This window comes from Schistocerca piceifrons, chromosome 1, assembly GCF_021461385.2.
Source record: "Schistocerca piceifrons isolate TAMUIC-IGC-003096 chromosome 1, iqSchPice1.1, whole genome shotgun sequence".
Classification (NCBI taxonomy): Eukaryota; Metazoa; Arthropoda; class Insecta; order Orthoptera; family Acrididae; genus Schistocerca; species Schistocerca piceifrons.
Window position 1 is genome coordinate 258,840,597 of NC_060138.1, and position 27,687 is coordinate 258,868,283.

Here is a 27,687-nt window from a genome sequence, read left to right on the forward strand (position 1 = left end):
GGACTATACTAGCCTGGTGTATGATTTGGCATCTACCTCCAGACTGTGGATCCACCACTGTGCAGTGTGGCTAGCAACAGGAGCTTTCCAAACGATTCCAGTGAACAGCCTCGTCGTGGAAGCTCTTTTTCCTCCATTGTGGCTATGGCGGCAAATACTGCTGACTAATTATATACCGTCTACATCCATAATTCGCCTCGCTATCCAAATGGCTCTATCCACCTTCCACAACAGCGGCCCAGAACTGGGAATCCCATTACTGTCTGCATTGGGTTGCTTCGTACTGAACTCGACACTTCCACCACGTTTCCTGCAGGTCCACTTATTCACACTTCTATGGACCCTGCCTCGGCCACAGCTTTATCTTGACATGTCACAAGTCCCAAAAGGATGAGTTCTACTTGTGGAGCTCCCTCAGCAACTTCTCTGCCATCTCAGCAAGTTCCAGCTCCCACAAATAATCTACACTGATGGACCAATAGTCGATGGTCCTCTAGGCTTGACTTACGTTGGACATACTGAACAGCGCTTCTTGATGGATGGTCCCAGTGTTTTCTCTGCAATTCTGGTAGCCATCCATCGCACTCTTGAGCATATCTGCTCCTGCGCTACCAAGTCTTTCGTCAACTGTAGTGACACCTTAAGCAGTATTCCAGCTCTGAACCATTGCTTCCCTTGACATCTTTATGTAAAGACTGTCTGAGAGTTTGATCATGCCCTTGACAAGAGTGGACATTTAGTGATGTCTGATTGGACCCCAGGACATGTCGGGATACCAGGAAATGAATTTTCTGACAGCCTGGCCAAACAGGCCACCTGTAAACTAAGTGTGCCTGTCCAGCAAGCTGCTCGGTCTAATCAATGCTTCCCAAGTGGGAAGGTGTGCCAGTCCCCACCACAAATCCACCTGGCAGATTAGTGTCGAATTCCAGTGTGCTGGCCAGTCTGTGGAGGTTTTTAAGGCAGTTTTACGTCTACCTCAGTGAATGTGGGCTGGTTCCCCTTATTCTGCCTCAGTTACCCTGTGTCGGCGACTGCTGCACAAACACCATCTTCACATACAAGTACACCATAATTACTCTACCCGTTCTCGCTTCCCGCGCCCGGGTCCCCGGGTTCGATTCCCGGCGGGGTCAGGGATTTTCTCTGCCTCGTGATGACTGGGTGTTGTGTGATGTCCTTAGGTTAGTTAGATTTAAGTAGGTCTAAGTTCTAGGGGACTGAAGACCATAGATGTTAAGTCCAATAGTGCTCAGAGCCATTTGAACCATTTTGAATTACTCTACCACACAAACATTTGGGTTTACACTCGTCTGGTATGAGACGTTCCTGGGGGTCCACTGAGGGGTGAACCGCACAATAACCCTGAGTTTGGTGTGGGGCGGTGATGAGGTGGGTTGACTGCTGTGACCTGTTGTGGGGTCTTGAACCACTGAGGGCTCTCAAGGGATGTAGTCTCTTTGTCGATTCTGGGTTTAATACATACATACAACCAAAATATGGGGGTCAGCCTACCAGAGACTGATCTCCAATGGGTCTGTGGCCGTAACGATTTTGCAAACTGGAATACTGAATTGTGCATCCTCAGTACACGAAAGAAGTGGACAACGAATGTGTGGCACTCATCAATGTCAGCCACTCGCAGGGACTGTGTTGTCCTTTGCAACTACCATTCTTGGCTAACACATGGTCACCTCCTACACAGTGAGTAGCCGCCTGAGTGTCACTGTGGCTCCCATGGGGCTGCCCAATTTTAGCAGCTCTGCCACGGAGTTTTGATCTTCTCTCCACACTTCCAATGGTGTTGAGAGACAATGCCTCAATGGGTGATGTTGTTTTACGGTTTATTCGTGAGAGTTTTTCACACGATCCAAGGATGTGCGTCTGCACTTCTCTCCCAGGCGTCCACCCCTGCTCCATTTTGTCTCTTCCTCTCCGTTTCTTTGTTGTTTGTTCGTCTTGCTGCATGTCTTTTCCCTATCTGTGTCCCTCTAGCCTTGTCTTTCCAGCTTGCGAGTTTATTGTGTTGCAGGGAGCCTGGATCGTCCTCTTTTATTTTTGTGATCAGCCACCCCAGTGTCCCTGCCATATTGTTTTAATATCTTCCGTTAATTTTCATTTGGTGAACGTTTTCCCCTTTCTGTTAGCTTACGCGGTTTTGTTTTTCAGTGTGATTCGACGTTATTTTTTCTTTCACTGACTCCTTTTTGGAGTGTTTTTAACACGAGACCTATTTGAATGATGAAAGAGAGAATGATAACCTCGTAGTTAGGCCCCTTTTCTCGGCAAGCTGACAAGCCAACTCGCGACCCGTTTGAACGAGGAAATGGGGACTGGTGACCCTGTAGTGTAGTCCCTTTGCTCCTCGAACGAAACAACCAACCGTTATCCACGAATTTCGAGTAGCTCTGTAGGAACAATGTGCGTTATTGCAGACACTGCTGACCTTACTGACAGCATATCTTGTCGTTTTCATGTCTGTATTGTTGCCTCAGGTGGTAACACTTCATGCAGAGCACATTAACCAGTTGCCGAAATGTGTGTGCAAATCCTTTATGTTGGTAAAACGAAGAATGTTGTTGTCTAACGTTACGGATATATTGAAGTTGTATACGTTCTGCATTCTTTACATAGTTTCTACTTTACTAACACCAGTTTATACTTTTGTGGTAAAATAAACGTAACTCTGCTAAATTTCAATTTGATGCTTTAGATTTGGACACCAGTGTATGTATGAATTATGCAACGAAAATTTTTTTATTTACAATATACAATCGAAAGAAAGAAATACCATGGTATTTCCAAGAGGCCAGCCCTCTGTAGAAGATTTCAATAGCAATACATAGTCAAAAGATGGCACAGAACAAACCAAATTGTTATATAAGAGATGAATTCTGACTCGATACATACATAATCGATCAGCGATATTATGAAATCAGTGATAGCCGGACGTAAGCAAAAATAAACAGGATAGACGAGGGTTGTCCAGAAAGTAAGTTCCGATCGATTGCGAAATGGACAGCACAGCGAAAACCCGATGAAGCTTTGCACAGATGTGTTGGGTAGTGTTTCCAGTATGACCATCGATAGCATCAAGAAGCTCTTTCTGCCTTAATGAATACAGCCCACCTAACACAACTGTCACGCACATCCTTCTTCATGGCAATTCCGCAGCCGCACTCTGCAGGGGCAGTGAAGACACTCCTGCACCCTTTTCGATGAGAAGTGTTCGATCACCCACAACACAGCCCTAATTGGCTCGTCCTGAGTATCATCTCCGTTCACATGAAACGCTGGATACGAAGACAACACTTGGGTGCAGGCTACGTGCTATAGACCAGCGTAGGGAATTATCGGAAAGCACAGGCAGCTGTCTTCTATGACAATGGTGTTGGAAATTGATTTAGCGCTCCGACCAATATCTAAGTCGGAGCGGCGACTATGTTGAGAAGTATCTGGAAAGTGTAGCTAACTCTTGCAAATAAAATGTTTCTGATTTTCACTGTGGTTTCCATTTAGCGACTGATCGGAACTTACTTTATGGACAGCCCTAGTACGTTTCTGTCTTATATGATCGCAGTGATCGTATGCAGTTACCAATAAGAAGCGCTAAGTTTAAAATGTGCCTCAAAATAGATCGTAAAATGAAAATAAAACTGCGCAACCTTAAATGTAATCTATAACGATATAAGCAGATGGGCAGGCTACATATTTCACCATCAGTTTAATAATATTAAGGAAGTAAGAACCAAATCGACGTATTGCTTCTTGTCGATTGAGAGAGCACGTAAGGTAAAATGTACATAGGCATTTGTCAGAAAGTATAAAGTGGCATCATATGAATGCCAAATGGTCATCTATGCAATAAGGCATAACTGAACTGTTCCAGTTTCAATGAGCCCCCCTGATACCTAAAGGAAATAAAAAGTGTCACTGATGTTCACAAAACATCATGAGCATTTCTACAAATACACAAATCCTGGCATCACGAAAACAGGTTACCAAGGCGTTGAGGCATGATCGAAATGCTTCATATTTGGTCAGCGAACAGCGTCGCTAAATTGCGAACTACTCCTTCCCACCCTCTTTCCAAGTGACGTGCTGGGTCGATATCAAAATGTGATTTCAGTTAGATATGAACTAACTTATGTAATGTAACTTGGTCTTGTCCTCTGAAACATTTTATTACCACTTTCCAGAGTTTTAAATCTCGTAATACTATCGAAACAGTTCACCTGACTGGCAAATTTCACATTTTAACGACTTGCATGCGATCCTCGACTGTTTCGTTTAAAAATGTTATTTTTAATTTTGATAGCTGTTTCCCCAGGCACAATGTTCCAAAAGATGCTTAAGTAGAAATTACGTCATCATTAAACTAGGCATAAAAAATAAATACTATCTGTGTAAAACAAGTTGCAGTTTTCTTCATTTTGTGAAAATTACCAGCCAAAGGACAGGAAGTCGGAGAGAGATGCGTTCAAATTGCTCTGAGCACTATAGTACTAAACATCTGAGGTCATCAGTCCCCTAGACCTTAGAACTACTTAAACCTAACTAACCTAAGGACATTATACACATCCATGCCCAAGGCAGGATACGAACCTGCGACAGTAGCGGTTGCGCGGTTCCATATTGATGCTCCTAGAACCGCTCGGCCACCTCATCGGCGGGGAGAGATGGGCCAGAGGAGATAGACAAAGGGACGGAATAGGTGCAGATAGAGAGAGAAAGAGAATGAGGAGGAGTGTATGGAGAATTAGACAAATTGGGATGGGGAGATGGAGAGACAGAGAGAGTGTGAAGGGAAGGACAGACAGAGATAGGATGATGAGCACTGCAGAGAGACTGAGGGGTGGGGGGTGTAAGAGTTGGGCACAGAGAACGGAGAGGGGGTACGTGCGCAGTATACGTGTTGAACGTGTACACGAGCAGAACCGTACGGTAAAAGCTAGTTATATGTTACATACATACGAGCAGTCTGTTTCTGGAATGTGTGTAGTGGTCAAGGCGGAAAGTCAAGAGCCGACGGACGAGAATCGGTGCGAGACGCATGACGCATGCGTCACAGCACATCGGAGATTACGCAAGGATTAGGGTTTCCTAGATGACCAAAGTTTTGGGAGGATTTTCAATACGCACAAATATTGTTTTGCCGCAGATGTTTGACGAACGAATGTAACATCATCTCGTTAGATCTGGAAGGGACGATCGAAATTCTGCTGTGTAACAGATCGCAGCTAATATGAATGTAGGGCGTACGGTCTCATGTCTACCAGTACTACACGGAGACAAACTGCACAGCACCAGTTTCATCAGTGGACCGACCTGTCACTTTTAACTTCTCGATCAGTGCTTTACATAACTTTTGGTCATTGACAGAAACACTGCTGCGATGGCACATCATGAACCGTCGCCACAGTGAGATGCAGGAATCGCGATCAAGATTTCAGAAATCTGGCCGCAGACATGACTAAAGCTTTGTTTCACCACTACGACGGATGCTTTAACGTCCAAGTTATAGCGTGGAAAAGAGAGGATAATACGCTGGAAGTGTTCTTGGGCTGCGAAGCTTGTAAGAACGGCGGCGAGGTGATATTCGGCGGGCCGCTTCGTCCCGCGCTTCCCTGTGCCGCGCTGCCGTGCCGTGCTCTCATTTGCTTCCGCCTTTTGTCTCCGCGGCCTCTTTGAGCTCTGCTAATGAGCCAGCGGGAGAGAGCCGCGGGTAACACCCTCTGTCCCTCTTCGTTATGCAGTGCCCGCTTGTCGTAATGAAGTCTTCGACGGCCTTCTCGCCACCTCACCTCGGCGTGGTTACACTGAGATGCCTTCTAGCTGCGCCGTTCGTTACCGATACCATCTCTAGCCATGCTGAATCCCTTGACGCTCCTCAATCAATCAATAAACCATCTCTGCTCACGAATTTGCATCAACAAAAGAAAAGCCGAATTCGGGCTGCAAGTTCTCCAGAATTGGAGCCCCTGTCTGGTCATGTATTAGCCTACAGTATACTGTAGTAGTGCCTTCAACTTTTTCACTTTCGCAATCTCTACGGACCGAAAAGGAAGGAAATCACCACCATTATGGCTAGAGACGGACGCAACTTGCCGCGTTATCATCCTCACCTAGTGTGTGCGGTATGGATGGATCGTGTGGTCAGCACAGCGGTCTCACGTTCGTTGTAGAGTTAGCAGTCATTGGTGGAGCGACGATGTGTACCCACTGACAGCAAAACAGCGTAGATCCTTACTGCCTCCGTTACTCTGACCGATATGCATAATTACACTTCTACTTCGCTGATGATTTGTTAGACTTATGGAACATATTTCAGTTTACGAATTATGACTTTTCCCGAAAGACTCAGTTCATCTTGCTGTCCCCCACCACCTATTTCTCTTTATTCTTGACGGAGGGTGCAGATATGGTTCATGGACATGCTAGTTTCGCTTATGCTTATGCAGGACATACCGTTTTTCTATCCTTGCCAGATGGCAGCGGTCGTTTCACTGCTGAGCTAGTAGCCATCGCTTGCGCTCTTGAGAATATCCTTTCCTGTGTCGGGTAGTCATTTCTCATTTGTAGCTACTCCTTGTGTGCTTTACACCTCGTCGATAGGTGCTAGCCTTGCCACCTTTTGATAATGGCCATCCAAGAGTTGGTTTACGTCCTCGAACAACTTGGACGGTCAATGGACTTCAAAAATGGTTCAAATGGCTCTGAGCACTTCTGAGGTCATTAGTCGCCTAGAACTTAGAACTAATTAAACCTAACTAACCTAAGGACATCAGACATATCCATGCCCGAGGCAGGATTCGAACCTGCGACCGTAGCGGTCGCTCGGTTCCAGACTGTAGCGCCTACAACCGCACGACCACTCCGGCCGGCCAATGGACTTCGTATGAACCCCGGAACACGTCGAAATCCCGGGAAATGAACTGGCCGACAGGCTAGACAAAGAGGCTAGCCGTTAACCGATTCTGGAGACCCTCATACCGGAATCTGACAATCGTTTGGTACTGCCCCGCAAATTATTGGATTCAGGATTGTCTTTGGGTTCAGGAATGTCTTGTCGGACTGTCCTCAATTTTCCGCCCTGAGGACGACATTTAATCTTTTTCAATTTTAGGAAACAATGCCTCAACTGCTACCATAGGTCCTGAAGGGATCATTATCATTCTATTTACGGATGGGTGCCCTGCCTCATCTTTCAAGCCCTCACCCTGCCTGCATTTTTTTTATCTTCGCTCCCTCTGGTGCTGTCTGTTCCACTTGGTGTTCGTCTTTTCACCATCCTTGTCTTTCTTTCCTTGTGTGTTTAGACTGGAGATTTTAGTGAGTGCCGAGTGGCTGCCTCATTCCTTTTATTCTTGCGTTCAACCAGCCATGACGGTGTGCTGTATTGTTTTATCACCTATCGCTTTTTACCTTTTAGTGAATGTTTTCAGTTTTTGCTTGGTTCACACATAGTTTTACGCATTTGGTTCCTTCCTCGTATTTAAGGCGCGAAGGTTCTTTTGGGGTATAGTTTTCGTCAGAGACCTGTGTGACTTCGGAAAAAGCGACCAGTAACCCAGCAGTATAGTACGTTTACTCCCCGAACCAAACAACCAACCGCAGTGTATTCCTCAGCCAATAGCGTCCCTGGGATATGATGAGGGATTGCTTGGTGTCAGTGCACCCCTCTACCAGCTGTTGTCTCGTTAGCAAACTTGGTGCCGCTGTTACACTACTGTTTCAAGTTATTCCTGAATTGGCTACGGGGGCGAACATAAATAGAAGGTAGAAATGTGTCAGGTACGAAACACTGTAAACCAACAAAAGATGTAGCACAGTTCTTGGCCAAACCAAGTTAACCATTATCCATGTTTTTCCTTATCATGTCGTTCGGTAGAGCATGAGTCGTGATTATGGTTTTATATATGCAAAATTTGTCTCACTGATGTTATTTAGATAACTCTTATCTAATCGTCACATATACGTTGTGTCCAATGTATCTGTTCATTTAGGCTCCGTGTTTATCTAGTACAAGATAAGCAGGTTTGTCACTTAATCTCTGCTTGTGACCCCCATAACAGGCGACAAAAATAACATTTTCAGGGCTTAAAGTCGTTTATAGAAATATATTTCAGTATCCAAGGCACCTTAGCGTAGTGGCAGCTATTTAAATCGTTTAGTATCCTGAATTTTATTCATTCGGCCTGCAATGAAATAACAGTTCTACATATACACGTTAAAAACAGCTCGACAGAAGCTTTGCACAACCTATCCGTCTCAGAACGAGAGTGGGATGAATTCAGAGTAGCAGTCAATGAAAGGATAAGCCTTATGAAAGAAAAACCAAGTAAATTTACTGTGAAATCAAATCCGTAATCAATAATCACGAATTATTCCTGATGGAGTCAGTGGATAAAAAGTTTTCGGTTCATTGCCGCGCCAAATTCGGATAAAATCTTGAGCTTACCAAGACTACCTCCTTTATCGTCGTCAGGGGCTGACTGTCGTGAAACTGGTAATGCTCCGACTACTAAGCTCAGGACACAGCATCTGACAGTTTGAATTACATGATGATGATATCATGAAAATGGCGTGTAATGCGATGGCGCCCTCTATGTCCGTATATTACTTTTAAGCTCTCCATTCGACTTCGCTTTCAGCGCTGTCACTGGCAACGGATGTTGTTGAAGTGAAATGTTTGTATTAATCTCTCTGCTGTGTACTATATCCATGTCTTTGGTTTTTGTCATGAAATAAAATACATGTGTGTTGTCATAGCAACTACGTCATGCGTATGTTTTATGTTGTGCCCTTTAGTTCTTACTTGACGTTTTTGCAATAGGTTATGGGCCCAGTACACGTTTCAAGAAGGGAATAGGGTATTGCAGTTTTACATTTCGTGACCCCAGAAACGAGTTAGCGTGTGTTGTGTGTTACGCGTGGCTCGTATTGTATATACGTGAACAGTTGCTGCATGTTTTCCTTGTGGAATTTTTGCGGTTGTAAATCTGAACTGTTTTACGGGACTGCAATGGATTTTCATAGTATAGAGAAGCTGTGTGGGGCTGAATATTGGACTATTTGGAAGTTCGCGGTACGAAATTTATTACGTGCGTCAGACGGCGCATACGAAGTGTGTATTGGCGACGTAGAAAAACCGGCGGCGTTGCCAGTGGATGCAACATCGGCACAAATTGACGTGTTTAATGCTGCGCTAAAAACATGGGACAAAGCTAAACATGCAGCGAGTCAGATTATTGTTAGAACTGTAGAAGCAAAAGTCATGGCGTTGTTGATTGCATGTGCGAGAGCGCGAGATATGTGGTACAAGCTACATGCCGTGTTTGAACAGGAAACAAAGCAAGCTGCACATTCTGTTCAGTAAGAATTCTTCAATTTTTACATGAGTTCAGGCGATGACATGGTGGCACATCCCGCTCGTTTCGAAAACTTGGTTCACCGAATGCAGCAACTCGATGTGAAACCTGATGAATCATTGTTAAGGGTGCGACTACTTGACACACAGCCTAAATGTTATGAAAGTCTGTGGCGGTCATGGTGGGCAAGATCTGAAGATCAACAAACATTTAATTGACATGTTAACTTCTGATTACAGTCGTCGTGCTTGTCGGAGGGAGAAATGAGACGAGGTAGTTGCACTTTCCGCTACCAAAGCAAACATAAAAAATTCAGACGGCACCACTATGCGGAATGTTACTTTGTTAAACAAATACTAAATATCTACAAACAAAAAGAAGCTCAAATGTTTCGCTTGTGGTGCCTTTGGACATATTTAAAAAAATATGTCCAAACACCAACAAAAATCCGTCCACAACGAAAATACTACTGATTTGCCTGTCCAGCTTTCATTGGTAAAGTAAGAAGTGCAGAATTGGGCGAGGACTCATGGATCGCTGATTGTGGAGCGGCGAATCACATGGCTAAGAAAATTTTGTGGTATACATCATTTACTGAGTTTGCAGCACCACTGCAGATATGCATGGGCAAAGATTTGACTGTGAACGCCCTAGGAAAAGGGACTTTTTTTTTTTAAGGTTTTGTCGATGCAAGTTATGCCATATGGATAATGTTTTGTATACTCCAGAAGGGCGAAGAAATATCTTTTCCGTATCATCTGCTACGGACAATGGATTAGACTTTTATTCATCGAAAGACAAGTGTTAGTTTCAAAACAATGGCTTTGTAAAAGTGTGTGGCATAAGTAGTGGAAACTAATCGAAGATGTTGATTCGAGTGACAAAAAAAATTCAGCTTTATGATCCTGAGGTAAATCTTGCGTCAAAGGACTCTCCGCAAATTTGGCATGAACACTTGGGTCATCTAAACAAACATCATGTCCAAAAATTCATGAAGCAGTTTGGTGTTGAAGTTGAAGACTCTGGCGAAGAGTTTTGTGAGGTATGTGTTAAGGGGAAGCAGCATCGCAGCAGTTTTCACTTACGACAGCAGCGTGCCACACAACCTGGAGAAGTGATTCACGCTGATCTGTGTGAAGCTATGGTGCGTAAATCGCTGGGAGGAGCAGAGTATTTTCTTTGCTTCACTTGTGAGTTTTCAATATGACGTATGATATATTTTCTCAAGCAGAAGTCTGAGACTGCAGAGAACATTGCAGAAGTGGTGAGCATTGTGAAGAATTTTTGTGGACACTTACCAAAAGCATTTCAATGTGATAGCGGACGGGAATTTGATAATACTGAAGTTAAAGATTTGATGAAATTAAATGGCATACAACTCGTCATCACAAATCCTTATACTCCAGAGCAGAATGGATGTGCTGAGTGCAATAACAGAACAGTTGCGGAACCACCTCGAACCATGTTGCTAGCTCAGGGACTGCCTAGGTTTTTGTAGGCAGGAGCAGTAAACACAGCTGTTCATGTGTTAAACAGAACTGGTACAAGTCGTGTGGATGGCAAAACACCATATGAGGTAGTCACTGGAAAGACAATACAGCTAAATAAATTTCATATTTTTGGGGTGAAGTGTTTTGTTCATATTCCGAAGGAAAAGCGAAAGAAATGGGATCCAAAAGGAAAACCGGGAATCTTGTTTGGTTATTCTGATGGCCTTTATAACTTAAGAGTGTGGATAGAATAAGAAAGGATGTTGTTTTTGAATCTGAGAAAACTGTTAGGACAATTCTGTTACTCCCAAGTGAAACAGGCAATGATGAATTGAAGAATCATAAAGATGCACGTGTGTTTAAGGAATCGACAAAAGAAAGTTCTAGTGAAAGACAGTTGAGAAATAGGCAACAACTGAAGAAACCAGAGCGCCTTATAGAAATTATGCTGGCTGAAATAAATGAGCCAAAGAGCTATACAAAGACTATTAATTCTGTAGACCATGAACATTGGAGAAGAGCAATGGGGGAAGAAATGACTTAATTGAATGAAAATGCTACGTGCACTTTGGAACCTCTTCCACCAGGCCATAAGCCCATTACAAACCATTGGGTTTATACAATCAAGCGTAAGGCTGATGGTAAAATAGATCGCCATAAAGTAACACTAGCGTTTCGTGGATTTTGTCAACAAAAAGGTATTGACTGTAATGAAACGTTCAGTCCTGTTGCTAGATACGATACAATTAAAGCAATTTTGAGTGTTTCTGCTAGTGAGCAACTTCAGTGCTTTTCTGGATGGCTTCATAAAAGAACAGATATATATAGAGAGCAGCCTGAGAGATGTAGTAATGGAACTGATCGGTTATGCAAAATTAGTAAAATTTCATATGGACTAAAACAATTTCCAAGGTGCTGGAACCAACGGTTCAGGGACTTCCTAAAAAATCTTTGGTTGTTTGTATAATGTAAGGTAGATCCGTGTTTGGTCTATCGAGAAAACTGCAATGACAAGTTGATGGTAGTTCTGTATGTTGATGATGGATTAATATCCGCAAGTAAGTAGGATATTGAAGATTTCCTAAAGGAAGTTCGAGATGAGTGTAAAATTACTGCTGAGCCTGTAGGATATTTCTTAAATGTTAATATTGCATTTCATGTTAATGGATCAATAGAGATTAATCAAGAAAGTTATGCTAAAGATAATCTTCGACGGTTTAACATGAAAAAGGCAAATCCTGTGTTAACTCCAATACAGCAGTATATGCAGCAAATGAGTTAACCAGTGATAAACCAACCAATGCTATAAAGAAACAGATCCTGGTGTATATATTCATGTCAGTGAATCACTTACAATTGTTTCTGATCTGTGTGTCCAGAATGTTGTGTGTCTGTAGATGGGACCTGGATGAAAAGGGGTCACACATCTCTGTGTGGATTTGCATGTTATTGGTATTGACTCAGGCAAAAGTAGAAATTATGTCTAAATACTGCCACAACTCTGCAACATGGAAAATGTCCGTCAATGGGGACAGTGAGAAACTGTGGCACGAAAAGCATGTAGTCGCATGCTCTAAAAATTATAGTGGCTCAAGTGTGGCAATGCACGAATTCGGTCGGTCGCCTACAGATAGGAATCTTGCAATCTTTTGAATAGTGCGTGCAAAGGCAAGGAGACCCCTGTAAAAATACAGGGGTTTCTCATAACGTCACTGAGGGACGTAGCTCAGGCAATGGCTGAAACACATGCATCCATTATGGCCAATTATAGCCAGTATCCCACCTTCTGTCGCTATTGGAAGGCACAGAAGAAAGCTGGTACTGACTTTCATTCCATCATCATAGAGGTCTGCAGCTAATGGTCTAGTGGCTAATGGTTCATGTTCGATTCCCGGCTGGGTTGAGGATTTTCTCTGCCTGGGGACTGGGTATTTGTGTTGTCCTCATCATTTCATCATAATCCTCATCATTGGTGACAGAGGCTAGATTGGACTGTGAAAAAAATATGACTGTGAAAAATTGGGACTTTGTATGGGCGCTGATGACTACACAGTTAAGCGTCCCACAATCCAAACAAGATCATCATCATTATCATCATCAACATAGAGGAAAACAGCCAACCTTCCTCTCCGTAGAGTCTGGATTCTCCAATGTCATTAGCTTGAGATACGACCCCTGGGAACAATCTGCTAACCTACAGCATGTTGAAACAGTTGGAGCGATGGTTAAACGACGTCCTCCTTCAGCTCTTCCATAAAATTTGGATGGCAGGCGACTTTTCTGACACGTGGAAAGATTCTACTTTAATCCCAATTTTAAAACGTGGGAAGAATGGGACAGACAATAGTAGGTATCGTAGTATTAGACTAACAAACTGTGTAGGAAAGACACTGGAGAATATGGACAATAGGCGCCTTGTGCGGTTAGTCGACAGCAGATCCGTACTCAGTCGCTCCCAGTACGGATTCTGAAGGTATCGCTCCACGCTCGATAACCTGACCCTACCCGAAGCAGCAATTCAATAAGTTCCCTCGTAAGCAACTCCTTAAAGCTGTTTTCTTCAACTTTGAAAAGGCCTACAATATAGCTTGGATGCATAATGTTTTGTCACAGCTCCATGGACGTCTATCAACCTTCATACAGTCCTTTCTCTCTTTTAGGTAGAGGGTTGGGAATGTCCTGTCTGACAGTTTTGTGCACGAGAATGGTGTCCCTCGAGGGAGTGTTTTAACTGTCACAACTTTCGCCATTTGAATCAACAGTATTACATCCACAGTGCGATGTCCTGTTGTATGTTCCATGTTCCTGGGCGACATCTCCATCTTCTGTGCATCATCCAGCCTTACAGTGGCTACTCAGCAATTTTATATGACGACCAGGCGGTTGGGAGAATGGTCTAGCACCACAGGTTTTAAATTCTCTTTGGAGAAAACAGTTCCTGTTGAATTTAATCGTTAACACTATCTGTACAATTGACTCGTTTTAAAACTGTGTGACACCATTCTTACTTTTAAGAAAAAGGTGAAGTATCTGGGTCTTAACTCAGATGAAAAGTTAAACTGGTTGCCACCCCTTAGAGCACTGCTGTCTGGCCGGCCGTTGTGGCCGAGTGGTTCTAGGCACTTCAGTCTGGACCCGTCCGACCGCTACGGTCGCAGGTTCGAACCTTGCCTCCGGCATGGATGTGTGTGATGTCCTTAGGTTGGTTAGGTTTAAGTAGTTCTAAGTTCTAGGGAACTGATGACCTCAGATGTTAAGTCCCATAGTGCTCAGAGCCATTTGAACCATTTTTCAACAGATGTCTCGAGGCCATAATTATTCTCAAATTGTCAGTCATAGGTCTTGGGGAGTCGACAGGACATGTATGCTCTAACTTTATAAAGCTGTTGTGCGACCCCAGCTTGAATATGGGTGCCAGATTTATGGCTCAGCAAGCTCTTCATATCTTAAAATATTGGATGAAGTTCACCACGTGGATATTAGGCTGTCAACAGGGGCCTATTCCACGATCTACATCTACATCTACATTTATACTCCGCAGGTCACCCAACGGTGTGTGGCGGAGGGCATTTTGCGTGCCACTGTCATTACCTCCCTTTTCTGTTCCAGTCGCGTATGGTTCGCGGGAAGAACGACTGCCGGAAAGCCTCCGTGCGCGCTCGAATCTCTCTAATTTTACATTCGTGATCTCCTCGGGAGGTATAAGTGGGGGGAAGCAATATATTCGATACCTCATCCAGAAACGCACCCTCTCGTAACCTGGCAAGCAAGCTACACCGCGATGCAGAGCGCCTCTCTTACAGAGTCTGCCACTTGAGCTTGCTAAACATCTCCGTAACGCTATCACGGTTACCAAATAACCCTGTGACGAAACGCACCGCTCTTCTTTGGACCTTCTCTGTCTCCTCCGTCAACCAGATCTGGTACGGATCCCACACTGATGAGCAATACTCAAGTATAGGTCGAACGAGTGTTTTGTAAGCCACCTCCTTTGTCGATGGACTACATTTTCTAAGGACTCTCCCAGTGAATCTCAACCTCGTACCCGCCTAACCAACAATTAATTTTATATGATCATTCCACTTCAAATCGTTCCGTACGCATACTCCCAGATATTTTACAGAAGTAACTGCTACCAGTGTTTTTTCCGCTATCATATAATAATAATATATATATATAAAACAAAGTCGGGTTTGTTACAACACTTATAACTCGAGATCTGCTGGACCAATTTTCATGGTTTTTGATTTGTTGGATTTGTCTCCGCCCCGAATAGCAGAATACATCTTAAAAATAATGAAAAATTGACGAATACTTGAAAAATGCGTTATTTTCCCTAAAAGTTCTTTAGTTTCGGAGCTGTCAAATTTTTTTGTCAAAATCTGTAAGTAATGATTGACATTTATGCATGCGTTCATAAACTATTTAAAATGGAGAATAAACTATTATGTGTATTTTTTTAAAAAAAAGATTGAAAAATATTACGCGTGCGTTCAGAAATGTGTAATGAATACTTAATCATTTCAATAAATGCTCATTTGTTTATTACATGTCAAACATTTGTTGTCCAATCCTGTCAAATACTGTAACAACTATTTATGTGTGCGTTCAGAAATTTATTTTGTGTAAAATGTCTCGAAAGTTCAGGTAGGTACTGTTATATTTGTTTGTTTTAGACATTAATTTGTGTAAATTATTTATTAAATTAATTAAAGATTTATTCTACAGGTTAACAAAAGTGTAAATGTCTTTTCATAGGTTGTCTATGATTTTTCTTGATAAGCTATTGTCTATGTCTCGATTGTTTTATGTGGTTTTGTGCGAGTGCATATTCAGTATTACTATTAATAAAAATGCCGCGTCCTAGAAGATCTAATCTTTCCCAGCGGAGCCGTAATGCAATTAGGTAACGGAATATCGCGAGTCAATTATCTGACGAAGAACGAGAAATTGCCCGAGAAGAGCGCCGTGTTAGGATGGAGCAAAGAAGGGCCTTAATTCGTGCTTCTCAAACACAAGAGCAAAGAGAGGCAGCCCGTGAAACGGCTAGATTAGAAACGAGAAATCGTCGAGCTTATCGTACAGATGAACAGAGGAATAATCTTCGAAGTGCAAGAAGAAATGGTTCAAGTATTGATTTGAATCGAGCAACGTTTCGATATGATTGCACCATCGACTACAGCTTGCATCGTTTAGTTTGCATTGGTCCAATGGACGTTGTTTGCCAGCATTGTGGCGCATTGAAGTTTGCTGGTGAAACGCCTGGTTTGTGCTGCCTTAGTGGTAAAGTGAAATTGCCATTAGTGGTCCCGCCACCAGAGCCATTGCGTTCCCTGCTTTATGGCGAAACACTAGAATCACGACATTTTCTAGCGAACTCTCAAAAATACAATGTCTGTTTCAAAATGACTTCATTTGGGGCGGAAATTATCGAAGAACACGGATATAATCCGACATTTAAGGTAATTTACGTTAAAAATTTTATTTTCTATGATTGTAAAAAAAATTTGGAATGTAGTTTGTTAGATTTCTGTATTTGTCTCTAAAATAAAAATGGTATGTTATTATTTGAAAAAAAAGTGTTTGTAAATCTAACTATAACTATGGCTTTGAATTTACAGATTCAAGGCCAGATTTGCCATCGCATTGGATCATTGCAACCTATTGAAGGTGCACAGCACAAATTCTTGCAAATATACTTCATGGGCAATATGGAAGAACAACTTGACCGGCGTTAAGGGATCAACACAGCTACGAAAAGAGCAATTCTCCAAGATTTGCAGCAAATGCTTCATGAACATCATGCATTGGTCAGGCTGTTCAAGACTGCTTTAGAGCGCACGCCAAGTGATGACTATAAAGTTGTAATCAGAGCAGATAAAAGACCAGCTGGAACACATGAACGCACATTTAATGCTCCAACAATCGATGAAGTGGCAATCCTGATTGTTGGTGAAAACTTGGAAACACGTGATATTGTACTTACACGACGCAATACTGGGCAACTACAAAGAATATATGAAACACATCGTTCATATGACGCGTTACAATACCCGCTGATGTTTTGGCGAGGAGACGATGGATATCACTTTAATATCAAAATGATTAATCCATTGAATGGTAAGATCAATATCATTGTTTTCATTTTAACTTGATATACATTTTATTCTGTTTGCTTTTGGTACACAAAAAAAGTTGTCACTCCTAATTTAGTAGAGAGTAGCTGTAAGAGTCGTTAACGTATTAGGGGTTCTAAAATACAATTTTTACTGTATTTGTTTCAGGTGAGGAAACTACCAAGACGGTTAGTTCGATGAATTATTACGCATATCGTTTGATGATTCGTGAAAATTCTGACAATTGTTTGTTGCGATTTCGTCGACTGCTTCAACAATACTGCGTTGACATGTACGTTAAAATCGAAACGGAACGCCTGACTTTCATCCGGTTGAATCAAGCTAAATTGCGTTCGGAAGAGCATATTCATTTACGCGATGCAATAAGCACAGAAGGAGATTCAGAAAATGTTGGTCGATTGACTGTTTTACCAGCGACATACACAGGTAGCCCGCGTCATATGCATGAATATGCGCAAGATGCAATGACATATGTTCGTCATTATGGTCGGCCAGATCTATTCATAACATTCACATGTAATCCGAAATGGATGGAAATTATTCAATTGCTGCTTCCCGGACAAACATCAAGTGATCGACACGACATCACCGCACGGGTTTTCAAGCAAAAAATTCGGTCACTAATAAATTACATTGTTAAGCAACACGTCTTTGGGATTACTCGATGCTGGATGTATTCAGTCGAATGGCAAAAACGAGGCCTACCGCATGCTAACATTCTAATTTGGTTAGTAAACAGAATTCGGCCAGATCAAATAGATGACATCATATGTGCGGAGATTCCTGCTCCTGAAACCGATCCAGACCTACATGATGTTGTAATCACGAATATGATTCATGGACCATGTGGCACTATCAACCGCCAATCACCGTGCCTGGTCGACGGCAAGTGTTCCAAACGGTATCGCGAAAATTCACGGCAGAGACCATTACAGGCAACGATGGTTATCCATTGTATCGGCGTCCATCGCCCGATGATAATGGTAGAACTATCACAACTAAAGTGAGAGGAAACGATTTCATAGTTGACAACGGTTGGATTGTTCCATATTCGCCACTCCTTTCCAAAACATTCAAGGCACATTGTCATGTTGAGTATTGCAATTCGGTGAAATCTATTAAATACATTTGCAAATATGTCACGAAAGGGAGCGACATGGCGGTTTTTGGTATCCAAACATCCAATATCAACGATGAAATCACGCGCTATCAAGTTGGTAGATATGTGAACTGCAATGAAGCAATTTGGCGTATATTCTCATTCCCTATTCACGAACGTTATCCCACTGTTGTACATTTGGGGGTGCATCTAGAGAACGGTCAGAGAGTATATTTCACAGCGTCGAATGCTGCTCAACGTGCCGAAACACCTCCAGCGACAACACTCACCAGTTTCTTTGCCATTTGTCAAAACGATCCGTTCGCACGAACGTTGCTTTACTCGGAAATGCCACGTTATTACACTTGGAACGCTACATCGAAGAAATTTCAACGTCGGAAGCAAGGCGATGCAGTTCCTGGTCATCCAGATATGCGTTCTGCTGATGCTCTTGGTCGTATTTACACAGTTCATCCGAAGAATGATGAATGATTCTATTTGCGGTTGTTGCTGGTACATGTTCGAGGGCCAACATCATTTGAATCACTACGAACTGTTAATGGTATAGTGTGCCCCACATTTCGTGCAGCATGTCAAGAGCTGAATTTGCTTGAAAACGATACTCATTGGGACACGACAATCGCTGAAGCAATTATTTCTGCATCTCCAAGTCAGATACGCACATTATTTGCTATCATCATTTCAACATGCTTCCCATCGAACCCACGTGACCTGTGGAACAAATACAAAGATAACATGTCAGAAGACATTTTATATCGAATTCGTGTCAGCTCAAGAAATCCCGATCTTGAGGCGAATGAGGAGATGCATAACCAGGCTTTGCTCTTGATCGAAGATATGTGTTACCTCATGCGCGGCAGTTTGTTAGTTAGGTTAGGAATGCCAGCGCCAGATCGCGGAATGAATGACGCATTTAATAGAGAATTGGAACGTGAACGTGAATATGATCCACATGAACTAATCCAATCAGTTCAAACGAATGTACCACTGTTGAAACCTAAGCAGAACGAAGTCTATGATACACTGATTAATGCAATTGATGATGGAAATGGTGGCTTATTTTTTTTTTTTTGATGCCCCCGGTGGAACTGGGAAGACATTCCCCATGTCACTGATTTTGGCCACTGTACGTGCGAGATCCGAAATTGCGGTAGCAATTGCTTCTTCCGGAATAGCGGCCACATTGTTAGACGGATGCCGCACGGCTCACTCAGCGTTAAAATTGCCATTAAACCTTCAAACTACTGAACAACCGACATGTAACATTTCGAAACACTCCGCAATGGCCAAAGCCTTAGTAGCATCAAAAATAATCATATGGGACGAATGCACAATGGCGCACAAACGCGCATTGGAAGCACTAGACCGAACATTAAAAGATCTGCGCAATGACTTGAGATGTTTTGGTGGTTCAATGATTTTATTATCTGGCGATTCCTGACAAACACTACCAGTAATTCCAAGATCTACTGCTGCCGACGAAATAAACGCTTGCCTCAAAGCAGCCAATCTGTGGCGATATGTAAACAAACTTCAACTGTTTGTAAATATGAGAGTTGCATTGTTGAACGATCTATCTGCTGATGATTTCTCGAAGCAATTGCTGACTATCGGTAATGGCCGTGTTCCTGTTGACGAATCGAGCGGTTTGATTTCATTTCCTCCAAATTTTTGCAATTTCGTCTCATCAAAAGACGAGCTTATCAACAAAGTATTTCCGGATATCATTGCTAACCACAAAAATACTAAATGGTTAAGTGAGCGAGCAATTTTGGCGGCTAAAAATAAAGATATAGATGACCTCAATTTTATAATTCAAAATCAAATCGTAGGTACTCTGTATTCATTCAAATCTATCGACTGTGTAACAAACGAAGGAGAAGCCACTAATTATCCAACTGAATTTTTGAACTCCTTGGATGTGCCTGGTTTACCACCGCACAATTTACAACTGAAGGTTGGCTCGGTAGTCATCATGCTTAGAAATTTAAACCAACCAAAACTGTGCAATGGAACGCGTTTGGTGATAAGAAAACTGATGAGCAATGTGATTCACGCGTCCATACTTAAAGGAAAACTTAAAGATGAGGAAGTTCTTATTCCAAGGATTCCGATGATCCCAACAGATATGCCCTTTGAGTTTAAACGAATTCAATTCCCGATTCGTCTTGGCTTCGCCATGACGATCAACAAATCACAGGGCCAATCCTTGACTATTTGTGGCCTCAATCTAGAAAATGCGTGTTTTTCTCATGGTCAATTGTACGTGGCATGCTCACGTGTCGGCAAACCATCCGCATTATTTGTTCTTGCGCCTGACCAAATAACAAAGAATGTCGTTTACCACAAGGTGCTTGAATGAAAATCCGATTAATGAATTAATCAGAGTGCATCCCAACCTGCACAACATAGTTTTCAATGATTTTTTTCTGACATGTGTTTGAAATACTTAATTATTATTATTTTTTAAATTTTTATTCTCATTCTGTATGTATTCATCATCATTCATCAAAATAAAATACTTTTATATTTCTATCTATATTAATATTATTTTGTTTCATTGTATTACGTTCATCAAAGCCTAAATTAGTTCAGCTAAAAGGTAACACGACATTCATTGACTGTTAGGCTGTACGAAGTTCGCCGGGTCAGCTAGTCATACAATAAAGGATCCTTCTTTCTACGTATTCGCAATACATTACATTTGTCTATGTTAAGAGTCAGTTGCCACTCCCTGCACCAAGTGCCTATCTGCTGCAGATTTTCCTGCATTTCGCTACAATTTTCTATTGCTGCAACTTCTCTGTATACTACAGCATCATCCGCGAAAAGCCGCATGGAACTTCCGACACTATCTACTAGGTCATTTATGTATATTGTGAAAAGCAATGGTCCCATAACACTCCAGAGGTTACTTTAACGTCTGTAGACGTCTCTCCATTGATAACAACATGCTGTGTTCTGTTTGCTAAAGACTCTTCAATCCAGCCACACAGCTGGTCTGATATTCCGTAGGCTCTTACTTTGTCTATCAGGCGACAGTGCGGAACTGTATCGAACGCCTTCCGGAAGTTAAGCAAAATAGCATCTACCTGGGAGCCTGTATCTAATATTTTCTGGGTCTCATGAACAAATAAAGCGAGTTGGGTCTCACACGATCGCTGTTTCGGAAATCCATGTTGACTCCTACAGAGTAGATCCTGGGTTTCCAAAAACGACATGATACGCGAGCAAAAAACGTGTTCTAAAATTCTACAACAGATCGACGTCAGAGATATAGGTCTATAGTTTTGCGCATCTGTTGGACGACCCTTCTTGAATACTGTGACTACCTGTGCTCTTTTCCAATCATTTGGAACCTTCCGTTCCTCAAGAGCCTTGCGGTACACGGCTGTTAGAAGGGGGGCATGTTCTTTCGCGTACTCTGTGTAAAATCGAATTGGTATCCCGTCAGGTCCAGTGGACTTTCCTCTGTTGAGTGATTCCAGTTGCTTTTCTATTCCTTGGACACTTATTTCGATGTCAGCCATTTTTTCGTTTGTGCGCGGATTTAGAGGAGGAACTGCAGTGCGGTCTTCCTCTGTGAAACAGCTTTGGAAAAAGGTGTTTAGTATTTCAGCTTTACGCATGTCATCCTCTGTTTCAATGCCATCATCATCCCGGAGTGTCTGGATATGCTGTTTCGAGCCACTTACTGATTTAACGTAAGACCGGAACTTTCTAGGATTTTCTGTCAAGTCGGTACATAGAATTTTACTTTCGAATTCACTGAACGCTTCACTCTTAGCCCTCCTTACGCTAGGTGTGACATCGTTTAGCTTCTGTTGGTCTAAGAGATTTTGGCTGCGTTTAAACTTGGAGTGAAGCTCTCTTTGCTTTCGCAATAGTTTCCTAAGTTTGTTGTTGAACCACGGTAGGATTTTCCCGTCCCTCACAGTTTTACTCGGCACGTACCTGTCTAAAACGCATTTTACGATTGCCTTGAACTTTTTCCATAAACACTCAACATTGTCAGTGTGGGAACATGAATTTTCGTTTTGATCTGTTAGGTAGTCTGAAATCTGCCTTGTATTACTCTTGCTACACAGATAAACCTTCCTCCCTTTTTTTATATTCCTACTATCTTCCATATTCAGGGATGCTGCAACGGCCTTATGATCACTGATTCCCTGTTCTGTACATACAGAGTCGAAGAGTTCGGGTCTGTTTGTTATCAGTAGGTCCAAGATGTTATCTCCACGAGTCGGTTCTCTGTTTAATTGCTCGAGGTAATTTTCGGATAGTGCACTCAGTATAAAGTCACTCGATGCTCTGTCCCTACCACCCGTCCTAAACATCTGAGTGTCCCAGTCTATATCTGGTAAATTGAAATCTCCACCTAAGACTATAACACGCTGAGAAAATTTATGTGAAATGTATTCCAAATTTTCTCTCAGTTGTTCTGCCACTAATGCTGCTGAGTCGGGAGGTCGGTAAAAGGAGCCAATTATTAACCTAGCTCGATTGTTCAGTGTAACCTCCAACCATAATAATTCACAGAAACTATCCACTTCTATTTCATTACAGGATAAACTACTACTAAGAGCGACAAACACGCCACCACCGGTTGCATGCAATCTATCCTTTCTAAACACCGTCTGCGCCTTTGTAAAAATTTCGGCAGAATTTATCTCTGGCTTCAGCCAGCTTTCTGTACCTATAACGATTTCAGCTTCGGTGCTTTCTATTAGCGCTTGAAGTTCCGGTACTTTACCAATGCAGCTTCGACAATTTACAATTACAATACCGATTGCTGCTTGGTCCCCGCATGTCCTAATTTTGCCCCATACCCTTTGAGGCTGTTGCCCTTTCTGTACTTGCCCGAGGCCATCTAACTTAAAAAACGGCACAGTGCACCGCACACAACCCCTGCTACCCGTGTAGCCGCTTGTTGCGTGTAGTGGACTCCTGACCTATCCAGCGGAACCCGAAACCCCACCACCCTATGGCGCAAGTCGAGAAATCTGCAGCCCACATGGTCGCAGAACCGTCTCAGCCTCTGATTCAGACCCTCCACACGGCTCTGTACCAAAGGTCCGCAGTCAGTCCTGTCGACGATGCTGCAGATGGTAAGCTCTGCTTTCATCCCGCTAGCGAGACAGGCACTCGTCACCAAATCAGATAGCCACCGGAAGCCAGACAGGATTTCCTCCGACGATCCATAGCGACACACATCATTGGTGCCGACATGAGCGACCACCTGCAGATGGGTGCACCCTGTACCCTTCATGGCATCCGGAAGGACCCTTTCCACATCTGGAATGACTCCCCTCGGTATGCACACGGAGTGCACATTGGTTTTCTTCCCCTCTCTTGCTGCCATATCCCTAAGGGGCCCCATTACGCGCCTGACGTTGTAGCTCCCAACTACCAGTAAGCCCAACCTCTGCGACTGCCCGGATCTTGCAGACTGAGGGGCAACCTCTGGAACAGGACAAGCAGCCATGTCCGGCCAAAGATCAGTATCAGCCTGAGACAGAGCCTGAAACCGGTTCGTCAGACAAACTGGAGAGGCCTTCTGTTCAGCCCTACGGAATGTCTTTCGCCCCTGCTACACCTCGAGACGACCTCCCACTCTACCACACGTGAGGGGTCAGCCTCATTGTGGGCAGTATCCTGGGCAGCCCCAGTCGTAGTCCGATCGGGGGATGCGTGGGACGAGCTGGCCGTCCTCGACAAACCCCCATCCGGACCCCCACAGTGATGCCCATTGGCAACAGCCTCAAGCTGTGTGACCGAAGACAACACTGCCTGAAGCTGGGAGAGAAGGGATGCCAACTCAGCCTGTATCTGAACACAGCAGTTGCAGTCCCAGTTGTTAGCTCGTTTTCTGAGGTTAGTGAGCTTCCGCTGTCTGTTCGACGTCTTCTTCTCGTTGCAAGCCAGGCAGATAGGGCATAGTCCGTTCTACATCGCAAGCATCCATCTACATTATTCAGCCGCCACTGGAATGTCTGTTCGAACATCGGCCACAAGCCACACGGCCGTTTGGGATCTATGCAAGGCAGAGCCTTAAGTTATTACTTGTGGGAGGCATTAAGGTACAACGCCAGGAGTGGAGTAGGGCGTCCCCCTGGCTACTACCATGGAACAGATTTTTGCTATTAGAACTGACTGATTACAGGAGGGATTGTAGACTAGACTAGGTTTTCAAATTTGATGAGATCGTACGTAGCCACCCAGATTTTACTACTGTGTAGGCCAATGATTGTAAGAGGGAGATTCTTTTGGTTTTTCTGTCGTGATTCCCAACAGCATCCTCAGGATAGGACTCACAGAACAGTTTTCGTTTTATTACGCGCAACTGGTTTGCTATCCTGAGGGCAATGAAGCATACTAGACCGCGTAGTAACAAAAAAAAAATTGTCATCTGCTCCGATTCTCAAAGTGCCCTTCTCGGTATTAGACAGATGGAGCAACAGGTGTAGCACACTCTCCTTCTCTTGCAAAGGAAGAACAAGGAACTCATTTTTTGCTCGGTTTGAGGGCACATTGGGAATCAGGAAAAGGAACTCACTGATGTGGCTTCCAAGGAGATGTGATCCTTTCCTCTTCCTGCTCGGTGTTCAGTCCCTCTGGGGGCCATCACTTCGTTTGTGACTAGGAACGCCATATGTTCGTGGGAAGGTCAGTGGCAGGAAACAAGGAACAATGAACTAAGTTTCATAAAGACTTCAGTGCGACTATGGCTTACCTCCTTCCATTCGTGGCAGCACAAAGAAGTAGCTCTCACTCACCTTAATGTGGAACAATGCCTATAGACACATGGCTTTCTCTTACTCCAGGAGAAGACCCCACTGTGTCACAGATGAAGGACACAGCTGTCAGTGTCACATATTTTAACTGAGTGTGTTTTACACAAGGTGTTACAGAAAGGTACGGCCAAACTTTCAGGAAACATTCCTCACACACGAATACAGAAGAGATGTTATGTGGACATGTGTCCGTAAAAGCTTAATTTCCATGTTATAGCTTATTTTAGTTTCAACAGTATGTACTGTACTTCCTCGATTCACCGCCAGTTGGCCCAATTGAAGGAAGGTAATGTTGACTTCGGTGCTTGTGTTGACATGCGACTCACTGCTCTACAGTACTAGCATCAAGCACATCAGTACGTAGCATCAACAGGTTAGTGTTCATCGCGAACGTGGTTTTGCAGTCAGTGCAATGTTTACAAATGCGGAGTTGGCAGATGACCATCTGATGTATGGATTAGCACGGGGCAATAGCCGTGGCGCGGTACGTTTGTACCGAGACAGATTTCCAGAACGAAGGTGTCCCGACAGGAAGACGCTCGAAGCAATTGATCGGCTTCTTAGGGAGCACGGAACATTCCAGCCTATGAGTCGCGACTGGGGAACACCTAGAACGACGAGGACACCTGCAATGGACGAGGCAATTCTTCGTGTAGTTGACGATAACCCTAATGTCAGCGTCAAAGTTGTTGCTGCTGTACAAGGTAACGTTGACCACCTCACTGTATGGAGAGTGCTACGGGAGAACCAGTTGTTTCTGTACCATGTACAGCGTGTGCAGGCACTACCAGCAGCTTATTGGCCTCCACGGGTACACTTCTGCGAATAGTTCATCCACCAATGTGTCAATCCTCATTTCAGTGCAAATGTTCTCTTTAAGGATGAGGCTTCATTCCAACTTGATAAAATTATAAATTTTCACAATCAGCATGTGTGGTCTGACGAGAATCCGTACGCAATTGTGCGATCACGTCATCAACACAGATTTTCTGTGAACGTTTGTTGGTGATGTCTTGATTGGGCCCCATGTTCTTCCACCTACGCTCAATGGAGCACGTTATCATGATTTCATACGGGATACTCTACCTGTGCTGCTAGGACATGTGCCTTTACAAGTACGACACAACATGTGGTTCATGCACGATGGAGCTCCTGCACATTTCAGTCGAAGTGTTCGTACGCTTCTCAACCACAGATTCTGTGACCGATGGATTGGTAGAGGCGGACCAATTCCATGGCCTCCACGCTCTCCTGACTTCAACCTGTCCACGTAACATATTTTCTTTCTTTGTGTGTGAGGGATGTCTCCTGAAAGTTTGGCCGTACCTTCTTGTAACACCCTGTATAATTGCCTGAGGGATGAACTAGGTCTCGCACAGCATTACTGTATTTTAAGAGGTAAGGAGGTGAGTGTTATCATGTTATAAGATACTGTGTGGTGTCCGGAATTCTTCAAAAATTATTGAGTGTGATATCTTAATGTGTCAGAGTGGCAGGGTCATGTATTATTTATACGTCGTCAATCTACCACAGTTATCTGCCCCTTTTGTAAAACGTCTTTACGGGTATTTTATCCTCAATTTAATGTTTTTAAATTCAATAAACCTTACCAACAGCCGAACACTTTAAGATATTTTATTTCATTTTACTATCTTAAAATGTGCGGCTGTTGGTAAAGTTTAGTGACTTGAAAAGTACATAACAGCCTATGTCCCCTGTCCATTATGGCCCAACAGAGATAATTTTGTTTAGTTATTCTGTTATGTCCTGTTGGGATTTTATTACGGGCTGTTCTGAAGCTCACCTTCTTGGGGTAGAATTACGACTCTTGTGGCGGGATAGAACTTAGTTTCCCAGTTTATTTATCCTTTTCCAATGATGTACCTTCAAACAATGAATGGAAGGAAATATCTTCTCATTCGTTATACGCCACAGTGAACCATTTAACGCTCCATTTATTGAGTGGGGGCTCCTCCGCAGTCTTGCACATTGCCCTGACATAGCTCCTGGGCTAAACTGCATTCGCGCTCAATTGTTTATAAATATCTCTCGTCTGGCTACCAGTGACATATCCTCAACGTCTTTTCCGCGTCAGGAGCGATAGCGAATTCAGTCGCAATTGCGGGAGAGCTACATCGTTCCATTGCTCATAGCTGGTTAAAACCTGTTTCTTATGGATAGCTATCAGACCATCACCCTCACCAACGTTTTTTGTAAGGTGCTAGAATGTATGGTGAGTCGGTGGTTGTGTTGGCTCCTGGTGTCACAGAGCCTATTGATTCAATTGCAGTACAGTTTCCACCAGGGTCGCTCTAGCACTGATAGTCTAGTGTTCCTCGTGTCTGCCATCCAAACAGCATTTTCTAAAGGCCAAGCTCTGGTAGCAGTCTTTTTTTCCATTTCATAAAAGTCTGTGACACGACCTGGTAACACCATATCCCGGCCACATTACGTAAGTAGGTTCTCCAGGGACCACTCCCGATTCTTATCAAAAACTCAATGTCGCTCTGTATTTTGCAAGTTGGTGCCTCCAATACTTCCTCCCATATCCAGGATAATGGGGAGCCACAGGGCTGAGTATTGAGTGTCTTTAGTTTTAGTGGCCATTAGAGGTCAGGCAGCAGCTGTTGCAGCCTTTCATCCCACCTTCCCTCTATGGAGACGACTTTTGCAATTCCTACTGCTCATCCAGTGCTGGTATTGCTGAGCGGCGCCTACAGGGAGCCATACAAAAGGTGCAGTTATGGGCTCTGACCTACGGCTTCCAGTTTTCAG